At 36.1% G+C, this 21,412-nt stretch overlaps 1 long non-coding RNA gene and 1 pseudogene across 2 annotated transcripts; one reads left to right on the top strand and one right to left on the bottom strand.

Moving 5' to 3' along the window:
• Positions 1-21,064, top strand: part of LOC122004443 — a 52,057-nt pseudogene extending 30,993 nt beyond the window's left edge.
• On the bottom strand, positions 10,975-13,246 carry LOC122006034. Of its 2 annotated transcripts, XR_006118606.1 has the most exons (6): positions 12,893-13,246; positions 12,623-12,704; positions 12,207-12,267; positions 11,900-12,127; positions 11,417-11,461; positions 10,975-11,323 (listed from the first exon to the last, which is right to left on the bottom strand). It is a non-coding gene; the product is annotated as an uncharacterized LOC122006034 (long non-coding RNA). The 2 variants fall into 2 exon arrangements; XR_006118605.1 differs by having other exon boundaries at positions 12,623-13,246.
• Positions 21,065-21,412: the final 348 nt, after the last annotated feature.

Here is a 21,412-nt window from a genome sequence, read left to right as displayed (position 1 = left end):
AATGTTCAGTGCCGGTAGCAATATATTAGATGAACGACGATTGACTTTGTCTCCTGACTCACCGGAAGCTCAAGCATTACTTGACGATTGGACCAGAGTCGAAAAAAGAATCTAAGAAATGCAACTTTCTAATGACGAAGTCAAAGATTTTGATATCGAAGGAACGAATACAACGGAAACAGGAAATGGAAATATGTAATAATGTCACTTCTTAATGTAAAAGGATAAAAATGTAAAAGAATTAAGTGAGTTTTGATTCCCCTATACCCTAAAGGGATACATAGGCAACTTAAATGAGTGCAAGTCTTTTTTTTTTTAATAAATTTTAAATTTTAAAATTTTTACTATAATAATCTTGAACAACAGTGGCGAACCGTGAACCGAAGGTTCCGAACCATGAACCATAACCATCTTGGGTTGTAAAGATTAAGGGTCGACCTATCGAGAATCGTCGAATTGGTGGTTCGAAACCGTCGAACCATCGGTTCTAAATCGTGGTCAGGTCTATTAAGTAAATGTGCCTCCAAGCTACAATGAATTCCTTAATAATGTTGTTTTCAAAGTGCACGCTTGAAAATAACCCTGAATACTTTGGATTTATTCAAACTAGACAATTGAATATTTGTATATTGTTACTGTAGTACAAATAACATTTTGAAAAGCAAGTAACTTTCTTGCGTATTAGCTATGAAAATAACCCTTAGGAATGCAATTTTCTTGCGTATTAGCTATGAAAATTAAATGGAAACAATATTTTTATATTATTTTTTAAATTTATTTAATTACATTTTCTTTAGATCCTAGATTTAAATTAGAAATTTAAGAAATGTTAACTTTGTATTATAACACTTTAATTCTAATTAAAGATTCTTCTTATATTGATCCAATTAATATTATATATAATGATAGAATTTATTTATATAATATTTATAATCAATATTATTTAAAATATAGAATACAACCTAATATTTCTCGCACGAACTGCATGAATCTTCACGACTTACATGCAACGTCTCTATACTTATCTTGCAGCCTAAGAAATTCAAATCTTTTTGGATTTGTTACATATTATAATTTATCGAAATTATTTAATTAATTCTTGGGAAGAACTATATATATATATATTTTCTTTCTTACGCGTGGGTGCACAATAAAAATGTAAATTTAAAGTCCGGATTGTATTAAATCATATTATTCGTGTGCGGGCACAACTTACACGTGCCGAATTCTAAACCAGTCGGGGCAAAATTTGTCCAAGTGGAATAATCAATATTTTGCCACATAAACTTTTTGCTTCTTGTGTAACAGATATATTAAGTAAGATTAATGCAGAATCAAAACGGTCGAGCGAAACGCTAGCGTTTCACAGCTCGTCGAGTAATGATCTTTAATTGATCATTAACGTTGTCGTTAATCTGAGTTCTTATATAAGGAGGCTGCGATCATAGGAAAAGATGTTACGCACATTGAAAAGCAGTTGAAGCTCTCCACCTACGCCCCTCTTTATCTTGCAATTCTTGATCGTCGGAGTGCCCGTGATAGCAGATGGGTACCACTCAGTTCGTCATGGTCACCTATGCTTGGTGCTCAGTTTGTCATGGTCACATGTGCCTCTCTACCCGTCCAACCACAAGCTCACTCGGCTGCTTAGCTCGTTCAATCATACTACCCGGTTGGACTTTTTCAGTTTGATCAGCAACTCAGTCGGCCTTGCTACCCGGTTGGCTACTGAACTCGACCGATATTTTAGTCCTCTAGGACTTTGTTGCTCGGACTCGGTACTCGGTCTACACTCAGTAATTGGTAACATCAATCTCTACTGATAGTGTGAGATTATCAACTAAGATCATCTCGATAGATAAATTGGATTTAATTCCATATGTAATTTAAATTTGATAAAATCTTAAATAAATATCTCTTACAACATATTGTTTTATCCAATAGTATGACCTGTAATTTCTTTTGTCGTGAGCTTGATGTTTTTAATATGATGACAACCATGTGAGTCCCCACGTCTCTTACAATTGTGGTGTCTAACATCTTGGACTCTGCAGAAGAATACTTCAGGCAAAGATGTTTTTTCAGGTATTTGCTGAAAAAGTTAAGAGACAACAAAAAGCTGGAATCAGGAAACAAGAGTCGAATACTTCACAGGGAAAGACTTTACAGTCTTTTTACAAAATTATCCAGAGGTCAAAGAAATTCTTGGTTCTGACTAGGATTTGGAAATGGATGACATCATAAATACACTACTAATGAAGAACCTTTTGGTAAGATGTGATCGTGTGATCAAAACTGTGAGACCTGGGAAGTTGTCTTCATGGCCTGCTTATCTTGAGAGTCACACTGTACGTTTTTTGTTTCACTCGATTTTAGAACCGTCAATTTGGATTTGGTTCATCGGATTGACATGTCCCGTCAAACAATTTAAGTAGATTGGGTTAGAATTTTATCAATCCAAGTCCGCTGTGGACTGACCCGCCTACGCCCGCGACCCGCGCAGGTCGGCTCGTGACAGGTTTGGGTTGGCCTGCGAGTTGAGAAACACATGTAAATTAAGTTTTATGTCATTTTATTATCTTTCTTTATTATAATTTTGAAATAAAAATAATACTTTTTATTCAATATAAGTATTTATTTGTGTTCATTTATATTTAAAATACATATTTGTTGATATATTTAATTGATGAAACCTTTCCGAAGTAAAACGTTGAAAATATGAAATATTTTTTTTAATTTTTTTAAAAAATTTTGATGGGCCCGCAGGTTGACCCGCCAAACCTGCAACCCGCCTTGATTGGGCTGGGTTGGAAATTTTCAAACCCGCCATGTTGACGGGTCAGCCCGCCCCTCCCCGCCAAATGGTTGGCCCACCACGGGCTGACCCGCCCCACCACAAATTGACCCGTCTGACAACTCTACTCGATTTAAGGGGCAAAAGTCAAAATGCGCCTCTTTTGTTATATCAAATCGTCAAGGACGTCTAACCTATGAAAGTGTAAGATAAATAGGAGATAATAACAAATAGGAATTAATTAAAATTTATTTAAATCACTTATCTTGTTTTAGTCGGGCGATAAGTCTTATGCGTCGTCAGGACCGAGCGACATGTCTTATGTTGGTGCAATTGTTTCTGGGTCAAAATTGACCAGTTTAACTCAAGCTTGAGTTTTGATATTTGACAATATATGGAGATTATAAGTGTAATTGTCTATTTGAGAGATTGTTGGTGCATGTCTCCTCTGGTCAAAGGTTGACTAATGTAATATGAGAGAGTAGTCAAATAGGTCAAGTTTGACTAGATACTTGACTATGAAAGTCTTAACTGAAGGTTAGGCAAGGGCAAGACCAATGGGATGGTTGGCAAAAGAAGAAAAACCAAATGGGTCAATGGTGATCAAACACTTGGTATAAAAAGTCCTGATAAGTGAAGCAAGATAGTTTGAATGTCTTAATGAGTGAAGCCAAATAGTTAGAAAGTCCTGTTGTGTGAAGCTAGGCAGTTGAAAAGTCCTGGTGAGTGAAGTCAGACAGTGGAAAAGTCCTGGTGAGTGAAGTCATGCAGATAAAAAGCCCTCGTACCAGACAAATGAAAAGTCCTGGTGAGTAATGCTAGGTAATTAGAAAGTTGTGGTGAGTGAAGCCAGAGAATTGGGAAGTTCTAACGAGTGAAGGTAAGCAGTAAGAAAATCTTGGTGAGTGAAGTCAGGTGGAAAAATTCTAGTGGGTGAAGCTAGGTGGAAAAAAGTCCTAGTGAGTAAAGTCAGATATTAAAAAATTCAGGTGGGTCAAAGGTTGACTGGACACCTGGTGGTTGAAAGTCTAAGTGTTGGTTGCTATTCCGGAATATCGTACTGGTTCCCCTGTACAAAAATTTTGTACAAGTCCTGAACCATTCCTAACAACCTATTGTGCTCTTTAGAAATTAAATTTGGAATCACAGACGAAATTTAACATCATTGATTCCAAATTCAACTTATCTGTTCTTAGTGGTTTAGACTTAGATCGTAAACGATGCTTAACATTATTGATCCAAATCCACCTATGTTACAAATTCAATTAACTATTAATTTCAAATATCGACTTCCAGGTTAAACTTGGCGAGACACTAGACCTTCTTGGGTATGGGAGCATCCACCATTTCTTAGACAAAGCCTTTCAACGAAATTTATTTAATTTACTTATAGTAACCCTAGGTTTAAACAAAAGGAACAATCGAATCACAAGTTCGAAAAAATAAAAGAAACACAAACTCGAATCATAAATTCGAAACATAGAAACGTTATCCTCTTATGTTTGGTATTTCAAGATCTAAATAAAAGGATGAACTAGTTATGATGCGGAAACTAATAACTAGTTATACCTTTTATAGCTTATAGACCTCACGATCTTCTGTCGTATTCCTCTTCTTATCTCAGACGTCGTTTGGGTGACGATCTACAGAGACGAGAATCCACCCAAGCCTCCTTCTTATCTCGGCCACCTCAACTCCTCCAAACAAGGAAAGTTTTAAACACAAAATTAAAACTTCCTAATTTATTTCCGAAAATTTTGAAAATAAAAATTTCTCTTTAAAAATTCCGTTCATGGTTGGTCATAAAAGGAAACTTTTATAAATTAAAATCTCTCTATTAAAACATGTGGATGATTTACAAAAAGAAAATTTTTCTCTAAAATTAAAATCTTCCTTTTAACTACAAATAAGGAAAGATATCAAATCTTTCTCTTAATCTTTTGTAGAAAACTATAAAAGGAAAGATTTATAATTTTAAAACTCTCTTTTAAAATCATGAGGATGGTTACAAAAAAGGAAAGATTTATTAAAAATTAAAATCTTCCTTTTAACTACAAATAAGGAAAGATATCAAACATTTCTCTTAATCTTTTGTAGAAAGCTATAAAAGGAAAGATTTAAATTTTAAACTCTCTTTTAAAATCATGCCTTCTACATAAGAAAGATTTTAAAAAATAAAATCCTTTTAATTTATTGTGGCCGACCACCTAAGCTTGGGTTCAAGCTAGGGTCGACCACACTTCAACCCATCCAAGCCATGTCTTGGCCGACCCTTGCTTGGGCTCCAAGCTTGGCTTGGCTAGCCACCTAAGGATGGATAAGAAGGTAAGTATAGGTGGGTATAAGACTTTATAATTAAGAGGCTACGACAGGGACCGAGAGGAGGAATTGGTTTTGGTCTCCCGATGAACTTGAGCTTCCCGTGTTCGCCCCGAACACCCAACTCGAGTTCATCAATAATAACTCATACCACTAAAGAGTTATTATTAAACTATCGCACCAATCTCATATTATTATATGGGCTCCTTCTTATCATGAGTGTGTTAATCTCCCTGTGTTTAAGATATTGAATGTTCACTAATTAAATGAGTTACTGACAACTCACTTTAATTAATATCTAGCTCCAAGAGTAGTATCACTCAACCTTATCGTCATGTCGGACTAAGTCCACCTGTAGGGTTTACATGACAATACTTATGAGCTCCTCTTGGGGACATCATCAACCTAGATTACTAGGACACAGTTTCATTCTATAATCAACAACACACCATATAAATAATATCATTTCCCAACTTATCGGGTCTATTGATTTATCGAATTAAATCACACCCTTTGATAAATTAAAGAAATGAATATTGAGTATATGTGCTTGTTATTATATCATGATTAAGAGCACACACTTCCATAATAACAAAGGTCTTGTTCTTTTATGCAGTCAGTATAAAAAGAACTTACCTTAAATGGTCTTGCTCAATACACTCAAAGTGTATTAGTGTAATTTTATAGTTAAGATAAACTAATATCAAATTACACTACGACTATTCCAATGGTTTATTCCTTTCCATCTTAGTCGTGAGCTACTGTTTATAATTTATAATGAATTGATAACATGATCTTCTGTGTGTGACACCACACATCATGTTATCTACAATATAAATTAATTGAACAACTACACTTAGCATATAAATGTAGACATTTGACCAATGTGATTCTTTATTTCAAAATAAATGTTTACAAAAATCTAGACTTTTAGTATACACTCTAACACTAAGTGGGTCATGAAGGACCAGCCACTTGGCATGAGAAGAAAAATCTAAGTGAGTCAAAGGATTGACCGAACACTTGGTGGAGAAGTCCCAGTATGTCAAGGGTGACTGGATGCTAGGCAATGAGGAGTTCTAACAGGTTACGGTTGATCGGATATTCGACAAAAAGCTCTAGGACTCGAGTTTAAGAGCTAGGGTTGCTAAATCGCTTAAGATAAGTGATTCAGCATGTGGTAATCGATTAAGGAATAATCTTAATCGATTAAGAGTTGTTCTTCATGAAAGTACATAATGGTGCTGAATCAATTTAGCAAATCAATTCAGCAGGGCTCTAATCGCTTAAAGCCTTTTCTGTTTGAAACAGAAGCTATGGTAAGTGATTAAGCAGGGAAGCTTAATCACTTACGGTGTTTCTCGCGATCGAGCGAAAGGGAGCTGAATCGATCAAACTAATCGATTCCGCCTCTCTTAAGTGATTGGGCTAATCGCTTAAGTTGGAAATATAGTTATTTTGCAGGTTCTAAGTAGGTTACTGACATGGTAATCGCTTAAGGAGAAACTTAAGCGATTAAGGCGCCTGAGGTAACCCTAGAAAAGGGTTTTTCGTGACCATTTTCCATAGAGCTCTACACAGCCAGTTCTTGAGATTTAGGGGAGACAAGTGCTGCTGCATTTTCCACCTTCAAGAAGTATTCCAAAGTATGAAAAGCTCAAGCAAATCAAAGTTCAAAGTGCTAAGTCATGTTTCAATTTGTATTTACTTTTGTTTCCTTATTTCGAATTGTATTTTTATTCTTGAGCTTGTACAAGGCTTCTCCGTCTCTGGATTATTTTTAAAAATGAACTCTTTCATAGTGTATGTGTGAGAGAGGGTCGAATCCTTAGATTAGTCGCCTCACGGAAGTGGATATCAAGTAAATCAAGGAGTTAACATTAGAGTGTTCTTCGCTTCAAGTATTTCGCTACAAATCATATTCATTGAAGCGAGTGAGCTATTCACTCCCCCACCCCTTCTAGCTCCCCTTGGTCCTAATAAGTGGTATCAGAGTGAGGCCGCTCTTCACTAGACTCATCGCCAAAAAGGGAAATGAGCTAGAGGGAGAAGTTGAAGCCCTAAATTTCAACAAGTCAAAGATTATCATCAAGGGAATTTAACTTCAAGATGGATTTTCGAGATGGACTTGTTGGGATGTATACTGTAAGCCTAGCTTTTGTATGAACATCTGTTCTTGAGATATTTTGAAATGATAATCACTTTGGTCAAATATTTGTATTTTATATTTATATATATGTCGATGCTATTGTCCATTTAATTTATATTCTAGATAACATGGTGTGTGGTGCCACACAGAAGATCATGTTATCGGTTCCTTATAAATTATAAATAGTAGCTCACAACCAAGATGGATAGGGACAAACCATTGGAACGGTTGTAGTGTAATTTGGTATTAGTTTGTCTTGACTATAAAATTATACTAATACACTATGTGTGTATTGAGCAGGACCATTTGAGGTTGTTTGATTTATACTGACTGCATAAAAGAATAGAACATCTATTATTATGGATGTGTGTACTCTTAATCTCGATATAATAACAAACACATATACTTAGTATTTATTTCTTTAACTTATCAATGAGTGAGATTTATTCATTAAATCAATAGGCCCGATAAGTTGGGAGATAATATCATTTATATGGTGTGTTATTGATTATAAAAGGAAACTGTGTCCTATTTATTTAGGTTAATGATGTCCCCTTGAGGAGCTCATAAGGATTATCATGTAAACTCTGCAGGTGGACATAGTCCGACATGATAATAAAGTTGAGTGGTACTACTCTTGGAGTCAGATATTAATTAAGTGAGTTGTCAATAACTCATTTAATTAACGAGCATACGATATCTTAAACATAGGGAGATTAACACACTCATGATAAGTAGGAGCCCATATTGTAATATGGGATTGGTGCGGTAGTTCAATAATGACCCTTTAGTGGTATGAGTTATTATTGATGAACTTGAGTTGGGTGTTCAGGTCGAACACAGGAAGCTCAAGTCCATCAGGAGGCCAAAACTAATTCCTCCTCTCGGTCCCTGTTGTAGCATCTATAAAGGCTCGCATTCACCCGTTTTCATTTTGCCTCCTACCCAAGAAAGGGGTCGGCCACATCCTTGCTTGGTGCCCAAGCAAGGGGCCGGACAAGCCTTGCTTGTTGCCCAAGCATAGGGCCGGCCAAGCCTTGCTTGGTGCCCAAGTAAGGGGCCGACCACAATAAAAGAAAAAAAAAAGAGTTATGAAAGGGAGATTTTTTTCTCTTAACAGAATTCTAAAAAAATCTGTTAATTTTTCTCCTTTTTTATCTGTCGCCAAGGATTATAAAAGGAGAGGAGGTTGTGCCATAAAAAATAAGTGATAAGTTTTTCTCCGCAACCAAAACTCTCTCCTTTTCTTTCCTCTAGGGTCGGCGCCCAAAGCCCCTCCCTTTCTTTCCTCTAGGGTCGATGCCCCATCCCTTTCTTCCCTCTAGGGCCGGCGCCCCATCTCCCCTTGGTGGCCAGGGCTTGGAGGAGAAGAAAAAAAAAAGAGAAGAAACACCTAGGTGCCCGGCAGTTTGGAGGAAAAGAAGAAGAAGAAGGCGCCCCTTTTGCTTTGCATTCTTTGGTAGTAGGCGGCTTGGAAAGGAAGAAGAGGTTCAGGTGTTTTGTCTTGGTAGATCGTCGCCCACACGACGTCCAAGAAGAGGAGAGGAATACGGCAGAAGATCAAGAGGTCTTTAGCTACAAAGAAAGGTACAACTAGTTCTTTAATTCTGCTACGTAATTGGTTTTGTTTTTTTCATGTCGATTTTGGATATCGATTTGAATACCAACACAAGAGGCCAGCGATCTTGTGCTTCGATTAAGGTGTGCTTTGATCAATCAAGATCTTGCTTGATTGATCAAACACATGCCTGATCGAGTATGTGAGTTGCTAGGAAAGGTTCTGTGTTCGTATAAAATTTTTGTACAGGGGATCTACACAGAACGGAATTCCAGCGCCCAACAGGACTCGGATAAGATACTAGAGTGACTCCACCATTCATATCGGCAAGATTCGATCTTTGGAAAACAAGGATTAAAATTTTTTTGATGATGGAGATAGAGCAATAGTTTGCTCTAATGGAAATTTTTCAATCTCTAACAAATGGCAAAGGAAAGATTTTCAAGAAGAGCAAGTAGAGCTAGGAATAAATCCAAAAATGTGAGGTCAATGACAAAGTGACCAAATTATTAGTCAATTTATTGTCAAACAACATTTTGAACTAAATTGAAGATTATGAAGATGTCAAGAAGCTATGAAGTAAATTGGTGAAACTCCATGAAGATCCATCCTCAATGGAGAGCAACGACAAAAACAAAGAGAGATACTCTTTGTTTCATGTACATAAGGATTTGGAAGTTGAGAGATGCTCAACATTCGAGAAGGAAATTAAAGAGGCATCTACCTCAAGGAGTGAGGGGGAGCGTTAATCTTTGACACCAGAGCAAGAAGAATCCTCCACTTCCGGATCAAATAAAAAAGAATCTTAGCTTGTGTCATCCCTACAAGCAAAGAAGGTATACCAATTTTAATTTGTAAAAATAAAGATCATATTATTTACCGTGAGTATAGGCGAAAAGGGCATTGCACGAGTCAATATCCTAAATTGGGGAAGAAGAAGACCTAAGTGGCACCTAAGGGCAAGGAGAAGCCAAAAGAGGTTAGCCCCTTGGTACACAAAGGCAAGGAGCATATTGTGTGCTTTTCTTGCCATCAAAAGGGACATTACCAAAACCAATGCCCAAGGGAAGAGATCCGACCAAGAAGAGAATTGGAAGCTCAAGTCAAGGGGGAGTCTTCAAAAACAAAACTAAGGTACAATGAGTTGATGGTATTTCTTTAAATTATGATAAAGAGCATGCTAGATATAATTCTATCATTTTAATGTTATTTGTCATGAAAATAGAAAACATGAAAAATCTAAGGTCAATTATAAATCATTTCATACTAGGACTACCTCATCTAAGGTTAGGAAGGTATTTTCATCTAGAGATATTTTCCATTCTTTCGATTTACATTTTCAATTTATCATTTTCTAGTTTTAAACTATTTAATTGTCTTTTTAAATCAATGTTCACTTTTTCTAATTTTACCAAATCCTTGGAAAGAATCTTAATGAAATTAAATGACTGCTTGGGAGATAGTGCACGTACCTCACTTACCTCATGTTCTGATGCTCTCCTTCATCGCAGCTTTCTTCTGATGATTCTTTCCCTTCATCGATGCTCATTTCTGAGCTATTTTCATCTTCTTCTTGATGGTCGACCAGTAGGGCTAGTCCAGAGACCTCGATCTCGAACTCAGAGGATGATGATTCATTCTATGTGGCCTTTAAATTCTTGTGCTTTGGTATGTTGCCCTTGTCTTTCTCCTTCCTCTTTAGTTTAGGATATTCATCTTTGATGTGCCCTACCTCTTGGCAGTTGCAACATCGGACCTTTCTTTTACTCTGAAAATGTCACTACAACAAATATGACTTTCCGTAGCGTGCAAATTCAGTTTTCGCGGCACGCATTGCACACTGCACAATTAAAAGCTGTTGAAAGACATAAGTTATTGATAACATGCATTTGCATGCTGTGGAAAAACCATTCTGCAGTGCACAATGCACGCTGCAGAAAATGCATTCCGCAGCATGCATTGCGTGCTACGAATACATTATGGAATATATTTTCCACGGCATGCAAATGCATGCTGTTAATATTCTAATTCGCAACGTGCATTGCACGCTGTTGATGTTTTTATCTTTATTAAAAAAAACATTTTCATACAAAAATGATAAATCAAATTTTACAACAAATTTAGTGCAAATTTAAGTTTAATCCACACACAAAATTAATAAAAGTCATTATTTTTTATTATACTAAAATAAAAGGACTGAAGATCCAAAACAACATATGAATCTCTAACAAACTAGCTAGTACATATATAATAACGATTAAACTTAAGTTGATTAATATATATATATATATATATATATAATACTATAAATTAGTTGACTTCTCTTTAACGGAAGCTTCCACTTTTGGCACTTGTGTATCATTGTTCTTCTGGACGGGAACAACAGGTGAAGTATCCTTACCATCTCATTTGATAGTGCCACATGAGTGTTAGTAGGAGCAGACTTAGAGATAACAGCAGTTTTGGTCCCAGGAGTCACTGTATCGCCTTCTTTGGCAATGAACTATCAATTATATAAAAATTCAATAGTATTAAGTTCCATGAGAAAAATGTGAAAATATAAACAAAGCATAAATAAAAAAATAGATCCTCTAACCTTCTGAATAATTCCAGCTTCAGAACTAGCAATATCAATAATTACCTGAAACATATACAAATAAAATTATAAAAGTTGACTAAAGGATTATAGATAAAAACTAAATTAAGTAAAAATATATATCTTAAATAAGATAGAAATAACACTTAAAAGTATGTCAGTTTCAATCTGGCCAATAGATTGATCAACTTTACCTTTATCACCAGTTTCTGTTTCCAATACCAATAATATAAGACCCAGATTTGACTTAAGTTTCACAAAATAATCAGCAATCACTAATTATGTAGGTATTTGTGACATAAGCTGATGTCCACATTTTACATTTCTCCATTTAGTATGTTTTTTCTCTTGATCTAGACGTAATGGTCATTCATGTTATGTGAAAATGTGTAGGAAGATGCTTTTTCTAGAGATGAACCACCTTTTTATATCCTAAATGCTTCGGTTTCTTCTTATTTTTCTTAGATTTTGATAAAATTTCACCTTCAAATGGCAACTGCCTATCCAAGTCTGCAATAGTTTCAACTCCCATATTTTTCTTGGCCATAGATACACATGTAATGAACTCTGACCATAGATCTCATTTTTGCCTCATATGCTTTCTTTTCTTGTGAGCAAGCCTTGATGATGGGCCATCTTCAAATTTTATAGGCAGAAGATAAGTGTCAATTTCACCTTCCTCTTCTTTATATACATCCTCAACATATTCACCTATATCAAAATATGATGACAATAAGGGTTTCTTCACCATAATATCAAAATTACAATTTTTGAAAGTAATAATGGTCACCTGCAATTGAATTACAAAGAGATGTCTCGCACTCTTTCTGATGCACAGAATTAACAAGTTGCTAGGAAAGATCAAGTAAAAGATTTATGTTAATCAAATATTTCTGAAGTTTGATGACAGTAAGATAAAAGAAAATTGTTAGTGACCTTATTAGCCAAGCCTCACAGCATGCTTAAATTAAAACTATGCAATTTATGAGCATTCACATAATAAACTAGTGAAAATAATTTTAACTTGATATAGTTATCTATTTGAGAACTTAAACTTCATAAACAAATATTTCTGAAAAAGATTGTAGGATACAAGCACTAAAGGATATTTTTATTGCCAATGTCAACAAGTATTGTTCTCCAAGAAAAATGAAATGGTTGCATACAGCTTACTTCGTTTTATAAGTTTCAGTAACAAGGATTTACTTTGTAATGAATCCATTGGGTTTCCACGGCTTCTCTGTATGCTTGCATCGCACCGTGAGGCACTTCATAGAAAAAAAAAATCCTACAAAAGCAAACCAGCGGCAGTATGAGATTAAATCAAATGCAAGGTTCCCAAGTTGAACTACATATTGAGAATCCATGAATTTTGGAATAGTTAATCAAAAATACTGTTAAAATTTTGTAAAAATGGTTCCAAAGTTTCTACATAATACTTTATACATCTTAAAACACAACTCCTCTTCACTCAACTTTAAGAACACGCAATGCCACAAAAGGCCCGAACCTTTAAAACGATAAGATGATCATAGAAAAAAAAAAGAATACATAAAAAACCACTGTCTTCACCACAGGAAGACTCTCTACGAAGCAATAAAAAAAGAAATAAAGAGATGGCGAGGAGGAGAAGAGTTGTAGCACCAATGGTGCGGGAGCAATCACGAGAACATGAGCAGTAAAGCAATCATGGGAGAAGAGTCGACGGGAAGGAGAGTTGTCAGAGGAGAAGAGCCGGCGAGGAGAAGAGCCGTAGAAGGAGGGGTTGCAGGAAAGAGACGGCGGGAGGAGCAGAGTCGCGGATGAGAAAGTGGGAAAAAACCCTAGATAAAAAAAAAAAAAAAAAAAAAAAAAAAAAAAAGGAGAAAGAGAAGGACATACAGGTAGAAATAATAAATACATGCATTAGCAGCGTGTTAATTATTACACGTCGTTGTTGTTATTAATTATTTATAGTGCATATTAATATGTATGTCATTAACAATAATATTAATGGCATGCTTTTAATATGCATGCTGTTAATAATATTATTATTAACGGTGTATTTTTAATGTGCACTATTAATAGTATATTGCTGTGAAAAATTATTTTTGTTGTAGTGTATTTTTTTTGCCTGTGACTTATTAAATTTATAAGATTTAATGTATTTACTAAATTTTATTACTATTAGAGCCGCTTCATCTCCATCAATTGACTCTTCAGAGTCTGCATCATCCGTTCTTGCCTTTAGTACAATGTTCTGATTCGGTCCCTTTCTTTGTCCTGCACATCAAGATTCGTGTAATTCGAAAGTGGAGAAAATATTTTCTAAAGCACTCGCCTCGAGATCTTTGGAGATATAGTAGGAGTCTACTATAGATGTCCATTCCAGTGTTCTGGGAAACGCATTTAAAGCATACCTTAGCGTGTCCTGATTGGTTACCGTTTCTCCGAGGTTATTTAAGCCAGTGATTAACTCCTTGATTCTTTCGTGTAGTTAAGCAACTGATTCGCTTTCTTCCATTCATAGATTGCTTATTTAGTTCTGGAGTACATCCCATTTTACGAGTTTAGCTTCAGATGTATCTTCGTGTAGTTCCAGGAACTTTTCTCAAAGTTTCTATACTGATTTATAGGTGTCAATTCTGTGGACTTCTTGCGGAGGTAGCACGCTCAGTAGATGGAATTCAGCTCATCCATTTGCCGCTAAATCTGCTTGCTACTTTTTGGTCCATTGATACTCCTTTTCGTCTTTCGGTGCTAAAAATTCATATTTTAATATTAACAATAATTCAAAATCGGTTTTAAAAAATATCTCCATGCGTTTCCTCCAAGACGCAAATTCTCCCTCAAATTTTGGTGGATAAATTGTCAGTCAGACCATTGTTTCTATGCTTTAGTCGGTGTTTAGTCTTTCTAAGGTTGTTGGACTCTGATACTAATTGTTAGGACCCTTGGCGGTTTGAGGGTGTATTGTCTATCAAAAATGAAAAGTAATACCTTCTCGATTTTTCAACTCAAATTAGTAGCACTCTTATAAAAAGAAATTAGACAAATAATTAAACAAGAGATACAAAGGAATTACTTGGTTACAACCTAGGCGATTGTTAATCAAAGGCAAAAGAAAGCGTTGAAAATATCTCCTTTGTGTAGGCGGAGAAGCCTATTACACTCGTTAAAAGTTCATAAATGTGCTAGGAAATGAATACTAGAGTTGATTGATATTTTCTAGGTCCAGGGGTCTTTTTATAGCTCCTGAAAAATCTTATCCTAGGTTGGAAGCCGCCTCCAGCGAGGCGCCAAAGGATACAACTTTATCCTTTGGCAACGACTAAACTCAGGCTGGTCCAAGGTGCCTTCCATAAGGCTAGAAGGCGCCTTCGTACTGTTCATCGAAGGTGTCTTCCAACCATGGAAGGCGCCTTCCATAGTGAAGGTGCGAAGGTGTGCGGAGGCGCCTTCAACTCCCTTTGAAGGTGCTTCCAGTAGTATTTCCAGTCTTCCTTTTGCTTTTCTGCAGCTCCGATCATCTGTGTGATCGCGGCCATTCGGGATAGGGCTCACCCGAACTCATTTTTCGACCTTCTCCTCGAGTAGGCTTCCGCTCCGGCTTCTCGTTCCTCGGAACATCGCGCACATCCTTCTCGTCCACCGATGTACTCTTCGCAACATCGCGCACATCCTTCTCGTCCACCGATGTACTCTTCTGCAGCTCCGATCATCTGTGTGATCGCGGCCATTCGGGATAGGGCTTACCCGAACTCATTTTCCGACCTTCTCGAGTAGGCTTCCGCTCCGGCTTCTCGTTCCTCGGAACATCGCGCACATCCTTCTCATCCACCGATGTACTCTTCGCAACATCTCGTCTCTCGGATGCACCAAGCTCATCGACTCCCTTCTCGTACTTTTCTTCTCACTAGTTGCATCTTCCGCTTGACTTCTTGTGTTCCTAAGCTCGTACACACTTAGACACAAGGATCAAACACAACATAACCTAACTTAATCTGGTTGATCACATCAAAACTACCACAGGGTTCCAACATATTCATGCATTATTTTAATTTCTTATAATTAAAGACAATGACATTAATTATCAAATGGCATCCCCGGTGGATGATCAGAATTAAAAATGCCTAGTTAGAAATGCATGATCCCTTAGATTAGGGAATACCAATATCTACATCTCATAAGGATAATAAGGTGGCTTGTATGTGTTTTAATGCATATAGATATAAGTGAGATGTTAGGAGGATGAACAAAACTCAAAATGTTGATTTAGTGCATCTATTTGAATTTTAGTTTCATCAAAACACATAGATTATGTGTTATCCTATCATTAGGAAAGCAAATGTATAAGTCATGTGCATTTAACCCAAAAATCATAATTTGAAATTAGTTATGAAAAATTATTTCAAAATATTTTTGAAAACCTTGGCGAACACTATTTGTTAATAGCAATTATAGTTAGACACGAACTTGAGAGAAACATTGAAGTTTTCAATAGTTTCCAATTATGTGTCAATCTTTGAAAATAAAGATTATTTTCATTGAAAATTATTTTTCCATAATAATAAATAACATAAGTAATGTTGACCAAAAGTTTCATGATTTTTTGAATTGTTTAGAATTATTTATATATTTCTGAAATTCGGTCTGAAATCAAAATAAAAAATTCAGTTATGGTAATTGATTGATCCACCCCAATCGATTAGAGCAATTGATTGGAGTGAATTTTCACAAGCACAGAGGCTCGCGGAATCGATCAAGCGATCAATTAAAATGTCTAATCGATTATCATTGCGGTAGTCGATTGAAACCCAACTTCAATCGATTCAAAGAGGTTGTAATCGATTGGTAGCTGAAATCAATCAATTAAGAATGTTGATTTTGGATGAAATTGTATGATTTCAGTCCATTAAGCTATATTTAGTCAAGTTAACTAGGGGTGAAAATGAATTAAACTGGCTCACGAGATTTTTAAGTCATCTCGAAAACTATTTGATTTGTATTCAAATTTATCGAATTTGAGCCGAACTCGAACATGTTCGAACTTTTTTTTGAGCAGAACTTGAGCCTAAATTATATTGTTTGATATTTCGCGAACTTGCGGGCCTTAATATTTTATTAATATAAATTAAATATATATTAAATAAATAAATTTTGAGCCTTTCAAATACTTATTTCGAGCAATAATTCGAATAGTTTGATAATTTGAAGCCAGGCAATTGAAAAGTCCTAGTGAATGAAGCTAGGCGGTGAGAAAATCATGATGAGTGAAGCCAGGTGGGAAAATCTTAGTGAGTGAAGGTAGGTGGAGAAAAGTCCTAGTGAGTGAAGTCAGACATTAAAAAATCTACGTGGGTCAAAGTTGATTAGGCACCTAGTGTTTGGAAATCCAAGTGGATCATGGAGAACAAAACGCTTGACATAAAGATAAAAGTCCAAGTGAGTCAAAAGGATTGACCAGCCACTTGGTGGAGAAGTCCAGCAGGTTAAGGGTGATCGGATGCTAAGCAATAAGGAGTTCCAACAGGACATCATTGATCAAATGTTGGGCAAGGAACCCTAGGACTCAAGTTTAGGAGCTAGGGTTGCCAAATCTCTTAAGATAAGAGATTCAACGTGTGGTAATCAATTAAGGGATAATCTTAATCGATTAAGAGTTCTTCTTCGCGAAAGCACAAAATGGTGTTGAATTGATCTGGCAAATCGATTCAGCATGGCTTAAGCGATTAGAGAAATCACTTAAGGCATTTTGTCTTCGAAACAGAAGTTGTGGTAAGTGATTAAGTAGGGAAGCTAAATCGCTTATGGTATTTCTCGCGATCGAGCAGAAGGGAGCTGAATCGATCAAGCTAATTGATTTCACCCCTCTTAAGTGATTGGTCTAATCTCTTAAGGTTGGAAATATATACATTATGTAGGTTCTGAGCAGGTTGCTGATGTGGTCATCACTTAAGGAGAAGCTTAAATGATTAAGGTGCTTGAGGTAACCCTAGAAAAGGATGAATGTTTCCCACAAAGCTCTACACAGTCAGTTCAAAGTGCTAAGTCGTGTTTCAATTTGTATTTGCATTTGTTTCCTTATTTTGAGTTGTATTCTTGTTCTTGAGCTTGTACGAGGCTTCTCCATCTTAAGATTGTTTCCGAAAAGGAGCTCTTTCACAATGTATGTGCGAGAGAGGGTCAGATCCGTGGATTAGTCACATCAAGAAGGTAGATATCAAGTAAATCAAGGCATTAGCATGGGAGAGTTCTTCGCTTCAAGTATTCTGTTACAAATCATATTCATCGAAGCGAGTGAGCTATTCACCCCCCCCCCCCTCTAGCTCCCCTTGGTCCCAACATCTGAGCATGTCGTCGAGCCCGGGTGACACGTTCGGGCTGATCATCGGGCTTAAGTGACTCATCTGAGCTCGTACGATTCGTCTGGACAAGTAGATAGGCCTAGGCGATTCGTTCGGGCCTATCACTAGGCCTAAGTGACGCGTCCGGGCTCGTGAGACGCATCCGAACTTATCGTCGGACCAGGCAATGAGTCGCAGTGTCCAAACGACGACAACGATGGACGTTCTAGGCGTGGGAAGTGAGTTATCGCCTTTGCCTAAGATGGTGCGGTTAATGGCTGCCTCCCATCTAGCAGCTGATATTTAGAACACTGATATTTCCTAGGGCTTTAAGAATGAAAATGTGTGTTTAACAATTGGATCAAGCATGCAATGATATTAAGGCATCATTAGTTTTTTCAAGTTCTAAGAAAGTCACTAAGAATATCAAAAAATGTAGATTGATTTTTTCCAATTCCCCAGCACTTAGCTTTTCTCGAGAAATTTGTATTTCCCATGTAATTTGTCTTTCCTAAACAATTTATCTTTCTAGAACAATATTATTAAGGTTCCCCGAGTAGTATTTCTAGCCTGCCAAACTTCAATCAATATGGTCATAACTTTTTGTAGAAATATTATTTTTTAGCATAATTTTTTTTTTCAAAACTAGACATCCGTGGTTTTCCATGATATATAACTATATAATTTATTCTCAATAAAAGCAGATTAATCTCGGAAGTTGTTAATAAAATTTGAGATGTCTTCTAACAACGTTCAAATTTACAAAATGAACATAACTTCCTATAGGAATATTATTTTTAGGCACCATTTTTTTTGTTGGAAATTAGACATATGTGTCTTTCTGATGATATAGGCTTGTCCTGTAATTTGTTCCCAATAAAAGTAGATTAATAGTTGAAGTTGACAGAAAATATTATGGCTTCTGAAACTTTTCTGTGTCAGCGTCCTATGTTGATGTTTTATCAAAAGGGCGTCTCATCCCCTGTAGAATGACACAAGGGGCCTCTAGTACTATTCATCTCCGGCCTAAATCATAAACTAGTCGGGTGCATTGTAGCAACTATGAAACTGTAGCTTCTACACAGTTGTAACAGCTACAGTTTTATAAATGCTACAACTAAATTGTCACACAGTTGTAGTAGCTACTACAAAATGAGAAAAAAAATAAGATAAATTGTTCAAAGCCTCCGAAAAGGATTTAAACAATATTTTTTAGTCTAAAATCGAGCCATTATCGGTTTCACTCAGTAATCGTTTATAGATTTCTGAACGATCTTCAATTTGATATATCATGCGTCAAAAGTTATAGCTTCTCAAAAGTTAAGGTTTAATATTCATGTTCTAGCAGCTAGAAGCTGTAATTGTTATAACTGTGTAGTAGTTACGGTTTCGTAGTAGTTACAACGTGAATATTAAATTGGGTTGAACCACAGGACGTACAATATATCAAATTGAAGCTCGTTTATCTACAACTGGGTACTAGGTGAAACCCAACCGGTTTCAGGTTTAAAAAATATTGTTTAAATCCTTTTCGGATACTCTGAATAATTTTAATCTTAATTTAATTTTTTCCCCCATATTGTAGTAGCTACAATACGTCAGGTCAATTTAGGATTTAGGTTCCGTGTTGACCCTGGGAAGGGTTGGTGGGGGCGTTGGGAACAAGTGCATTCGCCTTTTTACAACCAATTTAGGATTTAGGTAGAATAAAAGGTGGGGTACTCTTTTGATAAAAAAAATTAAAATAGGACGTCTTTTTAATGATTTGTAAAATAAAAACAGGTGCATTGTGATTTTTGCCCAATTTAATTGATTTAAGCACCCTTAATACATTTATCCTCTGAAATTTTGAGTTTCTTTCCTTTGATTCATTGGCTGCATTGAAAGAAAAAATTGGATAATGTGATTTTATCGCCATATTTTATCTGTAGGAGCAAGAATTCTCTGAAAATGATGGCTTTTTGGCTTCATGAAAAGACGGACCCGATGGCAAACAATTCTTTCATTGCTTTGCCCTTTGGTTGCTCTTGCTGTATGCCTGTTCCCTATTTACCCTTATCAATGCAAGATAGTTGTTCTCTATGCCTGTGCCGGATCTTTGTTGTTCTTGGTTGTTACACTACTACTACTACGTAAGTTCTGCAATGCCAGATTATTCGGTTTAGGTATATTTGAGTTTTTATTGTTATTTTTTTCCTTTGGGAAATGGAGATCCAGATCATGCATAATAAGTCTATCATTGTCTTAATTTGCTACTAATTCCTTTTTTTGTCTGGAATTTCCTATCCTTGTTGAGATTTTTAATAGATAGATTTGCATTGAGAATTTTGTATACACATGCAAGAAAAGCATGAAGAAGTTTTGTTGTCTACTACTTGATTTAACTGAAGTTATGTGAACGATATGTTTATTACCTCGACAAACCATCCACATGCCTTTGCCACTTGATTCATTGCCATGTTCAGAATTTGTCGCTGCTAATGATCTGAAAATTACACGATCTCAATTCATTCGTAGCAGTGAGAAGAGGTATCCCACGAAAGTTTTTCATCGGAAAAATTCTTGCGGAGGTCCATATAAGTGGTCAATATTCTTAGATTTGTCGTTTCACTATAAGATCTTTGTAGTACGTCGCAGTTGAGATTTGAATATTAAACATTTGGGGTTAATCATTTGGAAGGTCTGACCGCTGTACCATATTATATATTATATTGGCAATGCCCATCTGATTTTTCCCCAATATCAATGTTGAAGAAACAATATTTAGGGAGTTTTTTTGTTTTCGCCCAAGAAAGATGGTAAAGAACCGTCAAAGTGGACGTCAAGGATTACATATGCCAGTCGAGCTGTGTTGTTCATATTTTTGCTCTGGCATCGTGCTCCTCCTGATGAGGCAGCCAGAGCTAGGTAAGTTTATCCTTCCAAATCTTAATGATTCTGGTTAGAAAGGTTAGCCCGGTGGTGAAACTCTGATCAATATATAGTCTTATCTAACTTTATAGGATGATATTTCTACGACTTGAACCCATGACTTCTAAATCACATGGTAATAATTTTATTTATCGTTGTGTCAAACCTCTCATTGTTAGAACCTGTTTCGAAATGAGTTACACTGTTGTTTTGGATAAATTATGATCATTCTTACTAGCTTCCACATCCATATAATATCCTTCATTTTACATATCATTTGTAGATAGTCTACAATATTATCGATGATGTCTTTGAGTGGTCTCCAAAACTATGTGGGATGATGGAGAAGCAACAGCCTTTGCTCAATGAAAAAAGAGACAAGTTTTACAAAGGAAGACAATCAATCAGCTGAGGAAGACAATCAATCAGCTGATGCCCAAGGCTCATTGACGATACAGTTCATAATCATGATAATGAGATTGATCGAGGAGATTAATATTCTGTTCAAGTTTTATAAGATAAGATTACACTATCCAAATTTATCTGCTTTTTTTTCCTTCTCAACCAAGTTCTTAGGCTGATGAATTTGTCTTTGAGTGGTCGCCAAAACTAGGATTATGCGGGATGATGGAGAAGCAACAGCCTTTGCTCAATGAAAAAAGAGACAAGTTTTACAAAGGAAGACAATCAATCAGCTGATGCCTAAGGCTCATTGACGATACAGTTGTTAATCATGATAATGAGATTGATCGAGGAGATT

The sequence above is a fragment of the Zingiber officinale genome, chromosome 7B (genome assembly GCF_018446385.1).
Source record: "Zingiber officinale cultivar Zhangliang chromosome 7B, Zo_v1.1, whole genome shotgun sequence".
Lineage (NCBI taxonomy): Eukaryota > Viridiplantae > Streptophyta > Magnoliopsida > Zingiberales > Zingiberaceae > Zingiber > Zingiber officinale.
The sequence above is the reverse complement of the archived record's forward strand: the minus strand, read 5'-3'. Positions and strand labels throughout refer to the sequence as shown.